General features: G+C 46.2%; 1 long non-coding RNA gene across 1 annotated transcript; it reads right to left on the bottom strand.

Annotated features, from left to right (window-relative positions):
• Positions 1-6,298: 6,298 nt before the first annotated feature.
• Positions 6,299-10,838, bottom strand: LOC309441472. The gene is made up of 4 exons (XR_014184385.1): positions 10,703-10,838; positions 8,388-8,526; positions 8,160-8,277; positions 6,299-6,419 (listed from the first exon to the last, which is right to left on the bottom strand). It is a non-coding gene; the product is annotated as an uncharacterized lncRNA (long non-coding RNA).
• Between the last annotated feature and the right edge of the window lie 264 nt (positions 10,839-11,102).

Genomic DNA, 11,102 nt, shown 5'->3' with positions numbered 1-11,102 from the left:
CTTTCGGTCCCGCCGCACAGATGGAGGGGCCGAGAGGCGCCAGCTGTGCCCAGCTGTGCCGTGTCAGCCCAGCGCGGCACCGCCTGGCTGCGGGGACCGGGTGTCCCCGCGGGGGAGCCACCGTGCCAGCTCGGTCATCACCGGCCACGTCCGTCTGCCAGCGGAGCAGCACAAAGGCATTTTTTTTCGTGAATAATCCAATTTCTCCTCTCCTGTAGGCACCTCCCTTTCGTGGAATCATAAAATCCTTTTGGTTGGAATCACAGAGTGGCTGGGGTGGAAGGGACCTCTGGAGATCATCCAGTCCAACCCACCGGCTAACGCAGGGTCACCAGAGCAGATCACACAGATCGTGTCCAGGTGGGTTTGAATGTCTCCAGAGAAGGAGACTCCACACCCGCCCTGGGCAGCCTGGGCCAGGCTCTGGCACCTCAAAGTGAAGGAGTTTCTCCTCATGTTTAGATGGATCCTCCCGTGTTTCAGTCTGCGCCGAAGACCCTCAAGCTCATGAAGCCCAACCATTCCCCACCCCTGTCCCTGCCCCATGTCCTGAGAACCTCATCTCCAACCCTCCAGGGATGGTGACTCCAGCACTGCCCTGGGCAGCCTGTTCCAATGCCCCACAGCCCTTTGGGGAAGAAATTGTTCCCCAGATCCAACCTCAACCTCCCTGGTGCAACTTGAGGCCGTTTCCTCTGCTCCTGGCGCTTGTTCCTGGGGAGCAGAGCCCGACCCCCCTGGCTCCAAGCTCCTTTCAGGCAGTTCAGAGATCAGAAGGTCTCCCCTCAGCTCCTGTTCTCCAGCTGAACCCCCAGGTCCCTCAGCTGCTCCATCACACTCGTGCACGCTGGGCTGGGCTGGAGGAGGTTTCCTGGCTCTGGCTGAGCAGCCACCCCAGCACAGCACAGCTCCTGAAACCCAGCCCAAAAGCTCCGGCCAAACTTACTGTCTGTTTTGCATTGCAAATGTGCATTTCTCACCAGGGAATACAGGCATTTATAACGGTGCATAACCTGGTTTGTAACAGCATCATTACTGCAAGATAACTGGGGTATCTGCAACGAAGCGGGGAAGATCAAGCATTTCAGGACGTGAAGAAACCGGCCCAGGCGCTACAAATGTTGAAGACAAAAGTGGTGATTCGGAGCCTGCGTGTACCATTGTGTTCAGGTTGGTACTGGATATTTTTGTCTAAAACTGCTGGCAAGCCCCACTTTGAACACAGCGCTGGTTGTTTTTTCTGCCTCCAAGTCAGACTGAAATTACTGAGCAAACCACAGGCTGACAACAGGAACATAGGAAACCAAAAATTGCTGCAGAGGCAGACGGAGCATCGGCTGGATGGCCAAAACCTGGAAACATGGTTAAAATTGTGCTTCATTTCCCACCAGTTTGGTTTTTTCAATTTGGAATTCCCCTGAATTTAACCCATCTTTGGCTGGTATATTTTTGCTGGGGAGTTTGCTTCTCCACGCATCTGCATTTCCCAGTCACCTGAGAAGTATTTTCACTGGCAACATTGATTTCCATCACGTTTCTCGCATCCTATTTTAATTTCCCGCCCTACTCAGCCGCAATAGCTGCCCTTGCTCACTCCCCATCCCCTGCAGCACCAGCAGCTCCCCGGCCCCTCAAATTGCAGGAAAGGACCTAAAGAAAGCAGCCACTTTCACCACCTAGCAAGCAACCTCACCAAAAATTAATACAGAGGCACCCAGGTGAGGTTTAATGACCTGTGATGAAGAAAAGGTCAGACCAGATAATCAACGGTCCCTTCTGAAGATTGAGATGAAGAAGAATCTCCTACCACTTGCAGGAGTAACTGCACCACGGGAAAACATCCCTGGGTTTTGTGCTTTAAAACATCGCCCCAAAATGACAGCTCCACCCCTGGGGGACAGCTGGGGACAAAGCTGTCCCAGCACAAACTCTGGATTCTGCAAAGCGACCTCACAACGTTACTTCTTCACAGCACAAGTCCCTGACGTCCACGATCCAGTTGTGCAGAACCAGCAGCACCTCACCATGAACACAAGGAAACATCTGGAAAAATATCCCGTCCTCAGCCACGTTCCCTGTTGCTACATCTGCACATTTAGAATACCTGTTTCTGTCCAACATTTTGGCATATTAAAAGAAACACACTCTTTTTTTGACTGGGAAGATGCTGAATATGTCATAACCTGTTAGAGTTACAGGCTCTGCGGGGCTGGGGAGGGGAGGGAGCGGGGTGTGAATATTACCTAGAAAAGGGATTTTGAGTTGAATTCTGACTAAATCACATATTGAACTGAAAGTCTGAAATGCATAACACGCTCAGTAGATTTTTTGGTTTTAACTTGTTCTCTGTCTCCCTGTGACTGAAGAGCGATCGTTACCAAGAGCTAATGAAGGCTGCCGAGCTGATGAAGCACGTTTTGCTCAAAGCTAATGTCATTTGAGGTTTCTTTTTGGGGTTTTTTGGTTGGTTTTGGGGTTGTTTTGCTGGTTTTCTGTGTGCTGACAGCCCGCTGTGCACATCACTTCCCTCAGCCAGCGCATCCCACAACCACAGCTTCCAGCACTTCTTCATTAACCCCACACACAACTGTGTATTTTCACAGCAAAGATAGAACTCAAAATACCTTGAACCAAAATGACTTTCAGGTCTCTGAAAATCCTTTATGTGCACCTGAGGGTTTTTTTTTCTCAAAGCATTGGATTTCTGTCTTTAGACACCGAGCAAAGTTCCCTTCTATTTGTAACAGCGGATGATTGACTGAAGAACACTCCCTTCTTCGAGCAGCTTCGTGGAGAACAATATAATTGGTATAAATGTATATAATATCATTTATATAAATAACAAACGAAAAGGAGTCTTTTGCACACATCTTTGTGGCAGCATTTCTGGCAACATTACCAAAGTGAGGTTTGGATGCCAGTTGAGGGGATTATTATTGCACCCGCACGTGAGAATAAAGAGGATCCACAGGCTGCACTCATCTCGGGGGGCAGGTTTAAACTGCCACGTGTCCATAAAAACGTGCACATCCAACCTATTGGTTAGAGAAAGATTTTATATGTTTCCCTTCAAATGACAAGATCACTAGAAAGCCGCTCATTGAGCCAAGTGCTTTATCAAGATGCCCAATCTCATTTCTTGTGCAAAAAAGAAGATGGAAAAGGGGTCTCTGGCAGAGACCTGCGCTCACCCCTGCGCTAAGCTCGGTTTTGCACACCCTGCCACGAGGATTTGGGTTTAACAGGGTTTCTGAGGTTTGGTTAAGAATTCAGAAGAAGAATCATGGGATCAGTTTGCTTGGAAGAGACCCTTAAGATCATCAAGTCCAACCATAACCTAAATCTAGCACTAACCCATGTCCCTAACACAAAAGAAATAGCAGAGCAAACAGCAATCATGCAGCCATCTGCCTACCAAGATGAGCCATCTCGAGCATGAATCCATGTGCGGAGAAGGAAAAGGGACTTTCCTCTGGCCTCATCATGATACAACTGGGTGGTTCCTCATGGAAGTGAGGTTTTGCCTGGACATCAGCCCCAAAATTATTTCAGAAGTGCGTGTTATGATAGGACAAGGGGTGATGGGTTCAAACTAAAAGAGGGAGATTCAAGCTGGACATGAGGAAGGAATTGTTGCCCTGAGGGTGGTGAGAGCCTGGCCCAGGTTGGCCAGAGAGGTGGTGGATGAACCATCCCTGGAGACATCCCAGGCCAGGCTGGACGGGGCTCTGAGCACCCTGAGCTGATGAAGATGTCCCTGCTCATGGACTCAATGAGCTTTGAAGGTCCTTATTACCCAAACCTCTCTCTAATTCTATGGTGCTTGTTGTTGCTTCTTCCTTCAGACACAGGACCTGACCTGGGTGCACTGGGACCAGCAGAGCTGACGGGTCCTCCCTGTCCCTGGTGCGACCCCATCACAGCATCCGTGTCCTCCTGGCAGGTCCTGCACATCCCATGGCCAGAAGCTGTTGGATCCCCCTCCGAGAGAGGGATCCTAAAACAGGTTTTCCAACAAAATACAGTTATACAAGACCTACGGTGGCAACTTTTACTAATCCTAGACAAGATTGGGGAGAAAAAGAAATGTGGATTTTCTTCTTCTTAAAGAAAAGAAGCCCTGGGTATCTTGGAATAATTAAAATAAGCTGAATTACTCTATCTGTAAGATAATAATGCACCATTAGAAAAAGATCCGATTTTTATGATCCAATTTTTATCAGAAATTAAAATTAACTGCAGTTTAATATAATTCAAAGTCAGTTAATTACAGCTCAGACAAGAAGGATCTATTTTCCGTGAACATACCAGCTCCATCGGTGCAGAACGAGCTGCCCCCCGTCCCCATCCCTCTTTCCAGCCCTGCCTGGGGGTCTTGGGGCCTTTTGCACACCCTGAGCCCCTTGCAGGGGAGGTGACCACAGTGACAGCTCTTGCCACCTACAGCAAAACCAGTTTTTAAGAGCATTTTTGATTTTGCAATCAACTGCGTGAATTAGGAACTAAATATTCACCTATTCCTGTAGCCTGAGCACTTCTGGTAGCCCCTGCAAAGATGCTCATTTCTTTAAAGCCCGGTTTGTTTAAAGGAGAAATTAGCATAATTACTGAGAAATCTGATGGATATTCTCCGCTCTGCAGGCACCACGGGGGTGAGACATGGTCCAGATGCTGCAGATGATGCCTTGCAAGAGTCAAGCCTGCCACGTTATACCCCAAGCAAAAATATATATATATAAAATCCACCTCAAATATTACGTCTAAGCCTTTTTGAAGGAAGTTTGCAAGGCGCCGTGAAAGAGTCCTGAGCAGGCTGCACGACTGCCTCCCACCGTGCCACGCAAAGCGTACACGTGTGCCTGCTCTCAGCCAGAAATCCCGGGTTTTAAGCACAAAATAAAGCTGGAACCCACAGCACGACCACGGCAAGAGTGTGTTGGGACAGCAGATGGCACGAACGAGAGCTGGGTCTTGCCCGGCAGAGCAGGAAGGACACAAACAGCTCAAGCCATCAAAGTGAGGGCCTGAGCAAGTTGCTCGTCTCCCATCTGCTTAATTCCTCTACTCCTTTAAATAATGAGGGCGCTCTGCCCGACCAGCGGATTTTGAGACAGCCAGAACCCAGGAGCTCCTGCACTCCCGTGAACCATCTTGTGAATAACCTTAAAATCAAGAATCAAATCAACAAAGTTAAAGGAGCATTTTTCCTCACTCAACTAATTAGATAAGAGACACACAATGTGGTCTACAGAGCTAGCACTAAATATATAACCAGCCATTCATGTGTATACATTTAATGAGGGACAATATGGTTTAAACAGCTTTTTCCCCAAGAAGCGGTTCCCATCTGCTGAAGTCAATGGTATTTCTGCTGCGTTTTATAAGCCGTGGTGCTCTCAGGACAGGAGCTGGGAACATCTCACCTTTCTTCTATGGGCCATATTTGCAATTTATGCAACACCTCCCAAGCCAGAGCCAGGACAATCTGTCACCCACCCAAGAAAAAGGGGTTTTGTGAGGCCTGTCCTTGCCGTCACCAAGCAGGACACGTGTCGGATACACCGCATCAATACATCTTCCCAAGACCATAAGGCTTCATGTTGAATTATTTTAGGCTTTTAACCAGCGCTAGACCTAACAAGCAGTCTTTGACTGTAATCTGGTTTTAAGAGCCTTGAAGGGACGACTCAAATGCACCTACTGTACACTGAAGAAATCGTACCCTATAAATAGCATATTAATCATTTATGGCGATCAGCTATGGCTTGAGGTTTTAGAGCTCTACACTCCCTGAATGTCAATGGAAAAGAGGAGCAAAGCTGGTTCCCTCTGCTCAAATCTTGTACCTCTGGGGAGCTAATTAGCGGGGAAACACTTGCTGGAAATTTTCAGCAATCTCTTAGTACTGTATCTGTTTGGGATTTCAACTCTAAGATACTACAGCCAAACAAAAGCTCCAACAGCCTTTGCCAAATCCCAAGCAATGGACTTTAATATATTTAAGAATGCAATTATTGAACTGTCTAATTCAAATATTGTTCTAAGCAGGAGTTGCCTCGTCCCACCCGCGCTCAGTTGCTTCCAGACGTATTTATCCAACAGAAAACAAATCCTGGACGCGGCGTTATCGCACGGGGGATCTGCACGGATCTCTAACTCCTCTCAGAACGGCTGGCGGCATTTTAAGCCTGGAAAACGCAGTTTCCGAGCACCCATGACGATGCTGTTATCGCCTCCTGTTTTGCCAGGAGAATGGGATTGAGGGGGCCAAGCGTTATATTAAAAATTACCACGTTTTCTGATAGGATGTGACATGCCCAGGCTGCAGAGCTTCAATCCCAGCTCCCCCAGGACCTCCAGACCTCAGATTTTGGTTCAGATTTCCTTGTCTGGATGAAAACAGAGAACGCACCTATTTCCTGCAGGAGATAGAAGCATTTGTCTATTTAAATAAGATTTTATAATGACATAATTATTTTAAAATAAAGCAAATGCACATAGAAATGCCTGGTAAATAGCAGATTTAGCCATGAAAACACACACAGATGACTTTGCACGTTCCCATCTACATCAGCAGGTAACTTCAGTGTGTCGGTGTCATGAAATTCCCCCTTTGGTCCTACCTACTAAAACCCAATGTTAAATACAAAAAGTTAATGGCTTCAGTAGGAACAGGTTTTATTTTCTCAAAAGAGCCAGAATTTGCCAGAATTTATACAAAAGCAGAGGTGAGGGGCTCCAGCCCTAATTTGCAGCTCCCCACCGGCTCTGCTGGGGAGCTCAGACTGATTGATGCGCATGGGAAGATTTACAATGCAAAGCAGGGAATAAATGATTAAATTGGAATCCACGGCATTTCGGGACCTTAATGAGTTGTTGGAGAAAATTAATTTCCATGTTTAATATACGCCGAGACTATGAGGAAATCTTAGAATTCAATTAATCACAGCATAAAAAAGTTATTGGATATAATTGTAAGTAAATACTGCTTAATTATTCTTCTAACACCATGGCTAATTTAGAAGCCATTTCCCCCGATACTGTGCCTGGTTCAGTCTGCTATATATTTCTTGGTCCCGCTACAGTCTCTATAGTTCTGGAATAATGGTCCATTTTCAACATCTCCATTCTAAACCCAACACATTTGTAGCACAAAAGCCCCTTTGGGTCCCAGAGCAGAGCCGTAGGGTGCAAAGCCCAGAAATAATGCAGATCCACATTAATTTCTCTTTAAACTCAGTGCTGTCATTCCTATCCCTTTTATTAGCTCTCATTTATCATTAACTACCCTGACCAAGCCTTGTTTTGGCTGTACAACCACAAGTTTATTGTGAATTTTGCTCTATTTAAACCTCGCAGTGCTGAATTTGTTTCATTCAAGAGGCTGCCCAGAGCAATAATCAACGATACTTTGAGTGAACGGTAAATATTATAAACTCGTTTATCTCAAACATGTTTATTTTGCACGTCCTTGCACTGTGCAAGACACTTGGAAGCACTGGGCAAGTCCATTTGTCTTTCCTCTGGTGACTCAAGCCCCAATCCAGAAATTAACGGAAAAGCTTCAAAATCCCATCCTGTTTCCTACTGACACAATTTGAGTTCTTTAAAATGGCCCTTTCATGCCATTTCTCGTGGTTTTGCTCCAGTTAATTATGGGTTTTAATTAGTCATTAGTGGCGCCTGGGGAATAAGATAAATGGTCTCTTCTGATTTATAAAATTCAAAAGATTGCATCGGTTTAAACAAAGTAAAACCTTGAATTATCACTAATTGCGCAAAGTTCCGCTTTGCAGCAGGATGTTGCTGTATTTTCTATATAGACATCAGCATCTGCCAAAGCCAATTTAACACGGTTCACAAGAACTCCGTGATCAATACCAGCACTTAACGTATAGCACAGTTACACTGGAAATACAACAATTTGGCATAGGAAAAATAAAATAAATCAACGTTTTCTGTCAAAATATCAAAATGAAACTGCCCAAGAGGTTTTGACGATACTGGGACAATTCAAACATTTCCTCCTCGGGAGGCAGCTCAGGTGACACTGGGGTACAGGAGACTTAATGCTGTTGATCTCCGTGAAATATGGATTCATATTATGAACAAAATTAGCAGAAACACACCACTTGTATCCACATTTTACCTTCACATACATTTTTCAAGCAACGAAGGACTTGGTCGGGGGTTCTCCAACTGATGTGAACTCCTATGTCACGGCTCAGAGCTTTTGGGAAGCGTCTCTCGTGCATCCTCCCCAGTGACCCCGCTCACCTGCATCAGAAACAGCCGCTGGGGCACGAAAAACCAGTAAAATTGCAAATGTTCCAAAACAGCTACAAAACACAGGGGGATTAGAACCCAAACATGTTGTTCTTGCTCACCCCCAAGAGCACAGAATTAAGAATATTGCAGCACGGGCTGGGTTCGCTCAGGGACCGACTTTGGGTTCACACCGTAATCACTGCGCTAAACTCCCAGGAAATACCACGCCTTGCAAAGCGAGGAATCCAGCTTAAACCGCTGTGGGTAGGAACCCGTTAGAGAAATACAAGTTTTTTCCCTCCCAGCACCAAAGAGCAGCTGCAAACTTCCACTGCTCAGGCACAATAAGAGGAATAGTTTAATCAGACTTAAAACGTTGCTACTAGAACAGCACCTGAGCTGCCGCAGAGCAACGTGCCCACAGGGCAGATGTTCCTCTTATATGTGAAACCCCACAAAACCCTCCAGAGGACTTCGTGGGGTCTTTTCCTTTTATTCTAGCTGGGTTTTCACCCCACAGCTGCCCTGACTGAAGGGAAAGGCCACACTGACCCATTGTGCTCATGGTTTTCCATCTCTAGCCAGAAAGGAACTTTCACAGAAGCCAAAGGGAGGTTGGGGAGGAGAGAATCCCTGAATCATCCCAATATTTTCCCAATATTTTTTTTTTTAAATGGACTTTGCTGAAAGACACTTTTGTACAAGACTTCTCTGAAAAAGGACACCGACCACTATATAAATATAAATATAAATTATCCAATTTCAAAAGCCCATCTTTCAGGCCAAGGAAAAGTGGGTAATCCCCCAAGGTGAGGCCGGGGATATAATGCCCCGGTTGATATATAATGGCTGTCTCGCATGTGAAGAATAAAGAGCCATTTGTGGAATTTGAGCATGCAGGAAGACTAACATGTCTATTAAAAGAAAAATGTGAACTCCGGGTCTCTCATCAGGGACTCATTTAAATGCAATTTTGCTAAATTAGCTGCACTAAGGAGCCAACAGAGGAAGGCTAACTGTAAAGCCAGATAAAACAGTTATTTCTAGGGAAATAGCAATTCATATTAAAGGACTTCAGTGGATAATAAGTCATTAATAGGTAAACATTTTTTTAATCCAATATGTCCTCAAACAAGCCCAGAACTCAGCACCTCACACTGTCATCTGGTAAGCGGAGGTTTTACATGTTTCGCTGAAGAATTCCAAATGCATCGTTTATATCTAAGCCATGAAGGGAATGAGACTGGGACCTGTTGGTCTGAGCTCAAACATACGTGAGACTTCAAAAGAGATTTTAAAAGGCAAGAGCGGCTGGAAAATGGGATATAAGGCAACATGGGTTTACCAAATGATACTAGATTAGCACAGTACCTTCCTTTGATAAATTATTGCTTATACAGAAGTGTCTGTCCTGATAAGGATGAGTGGAAGGGAAAGGTTTTTCCTGGAATTCTTACAGTACTTCGGTGCAATTCACCTGTCTGCGGAAGATCCGACCTAAAAACCTCCCATTGTGCGGCTGATCCTGTGCTAAGAAATAACCAACGGAGGAAATACCGCGTTTCAAACGATGCCATGGGAAGCTCTATGAGTGCAACGGGCAGAGAAAACCCCCGGGGAGGAAGGAGCTGTCGCCCGCTGGCAAGTGCTTTGAGATGCTGTAGGAAACGAAAGCGATATGCCCTAATGCCCACCTGAATGTAATTTATTTTAATTGGTTTACACTCAAGAGTATTAGCATACTATCCATAATTAATAGCAAGCTGATGGAGGAACTCTTTGAGGGATGCAAGGGCAGGATGGAAAAAGCATCAGAGCCAAAGGAGTGAAGGGGGGATGGAGTTTTCCAGAGGGGAAACACCAGCTCCTTGTGACTGATGGGGACAGGGTGGACTCAGCCAAAGCCCAAATCAACAGTGCTGACCCAGATGGGATGGGATGGGCAGGGAGATTCACACCTGGGTTCTCCAGCTGTGGGGCATGAGTGGGGTCTCCCCCCTTGGGCAGGATTTACACAAGTTTAGGCTCCAGCCCAAAGGGGCGTTTGGAGCTCATACAGATGTAATCCAGACCAGGGAACAGGAGAAGGGTAGTGGCACGTCCCTCCAGTTTTTTACAGTGAGGGTGGTGGACAACATCCCAAAATTATTTTAGAAGAGCGTGTTATGATAGGACAAGGGGTGATGGTTTAAACTAAAAGAGGGGAGATCCAGGCTGGACATGAGGAAGGAATTGTTGCCCTGAGGGTGGTGAGAGCCTGGCCCAGGTTGGCCAGAGAGGTGGTGGCTGAACCATCCCTGGAGACATCCCAGGCCAGGCTGGACGGGGCTCTGAGCACCCTGAGCTGGTGAAGATGTCCCTGCTCATGGCAGGGGGGGCACTGGGAAGGTCCGGAACAAAACCAAGATGACAACCGCAATCCAATGGTATCTACCCCAAAATGCTGGTCCGCAGGGTTGGCTTCATTTCCAGCTTGCAGACGCCTGTGTGAAGAAAGGACACCACGAGGTGAAGCACATGGAAAGACTCGGGACATCCCCGTCTGCTGGAGCACGGAAAGTACCAACCCCGAATCCCACAGCCTCAAGATATTTTTATGAGGAAAGAACAGGTATATTCAAGGCCTTCGTGTATGTTCTGAATCAGGGCTCTAAAAACAAGTTTTCACATTTCCTGATCACTGCGCATTTCAATTACATTGCTAGTACATTGGATTTCACCCTTAAGAGAACATTTCCTCTAATGCTACAATAACATTCCCCTCATTACTTTCTGAAATTTAAAGATGGTGACACTCGGAGACAAAAAGTTTTTATTCAGAGCACTGGGCAGTT

Source organism: Streptopelia decaocto (genome assembly GCF_964273445.1).
Source record: "Streptopelia decaocto genome assembly, chromosome: 6".
NCBI classification, from domain to species: domain Eukaryota; kingdom Metazoa; phylum Chordata; class Aves; order Columbiformes; family Columbidae; genus Streptopelia; species Streptopelia decaocto.
This window is presented reverse-complemented; position numbering and strand designations above follow the sequence as displayed.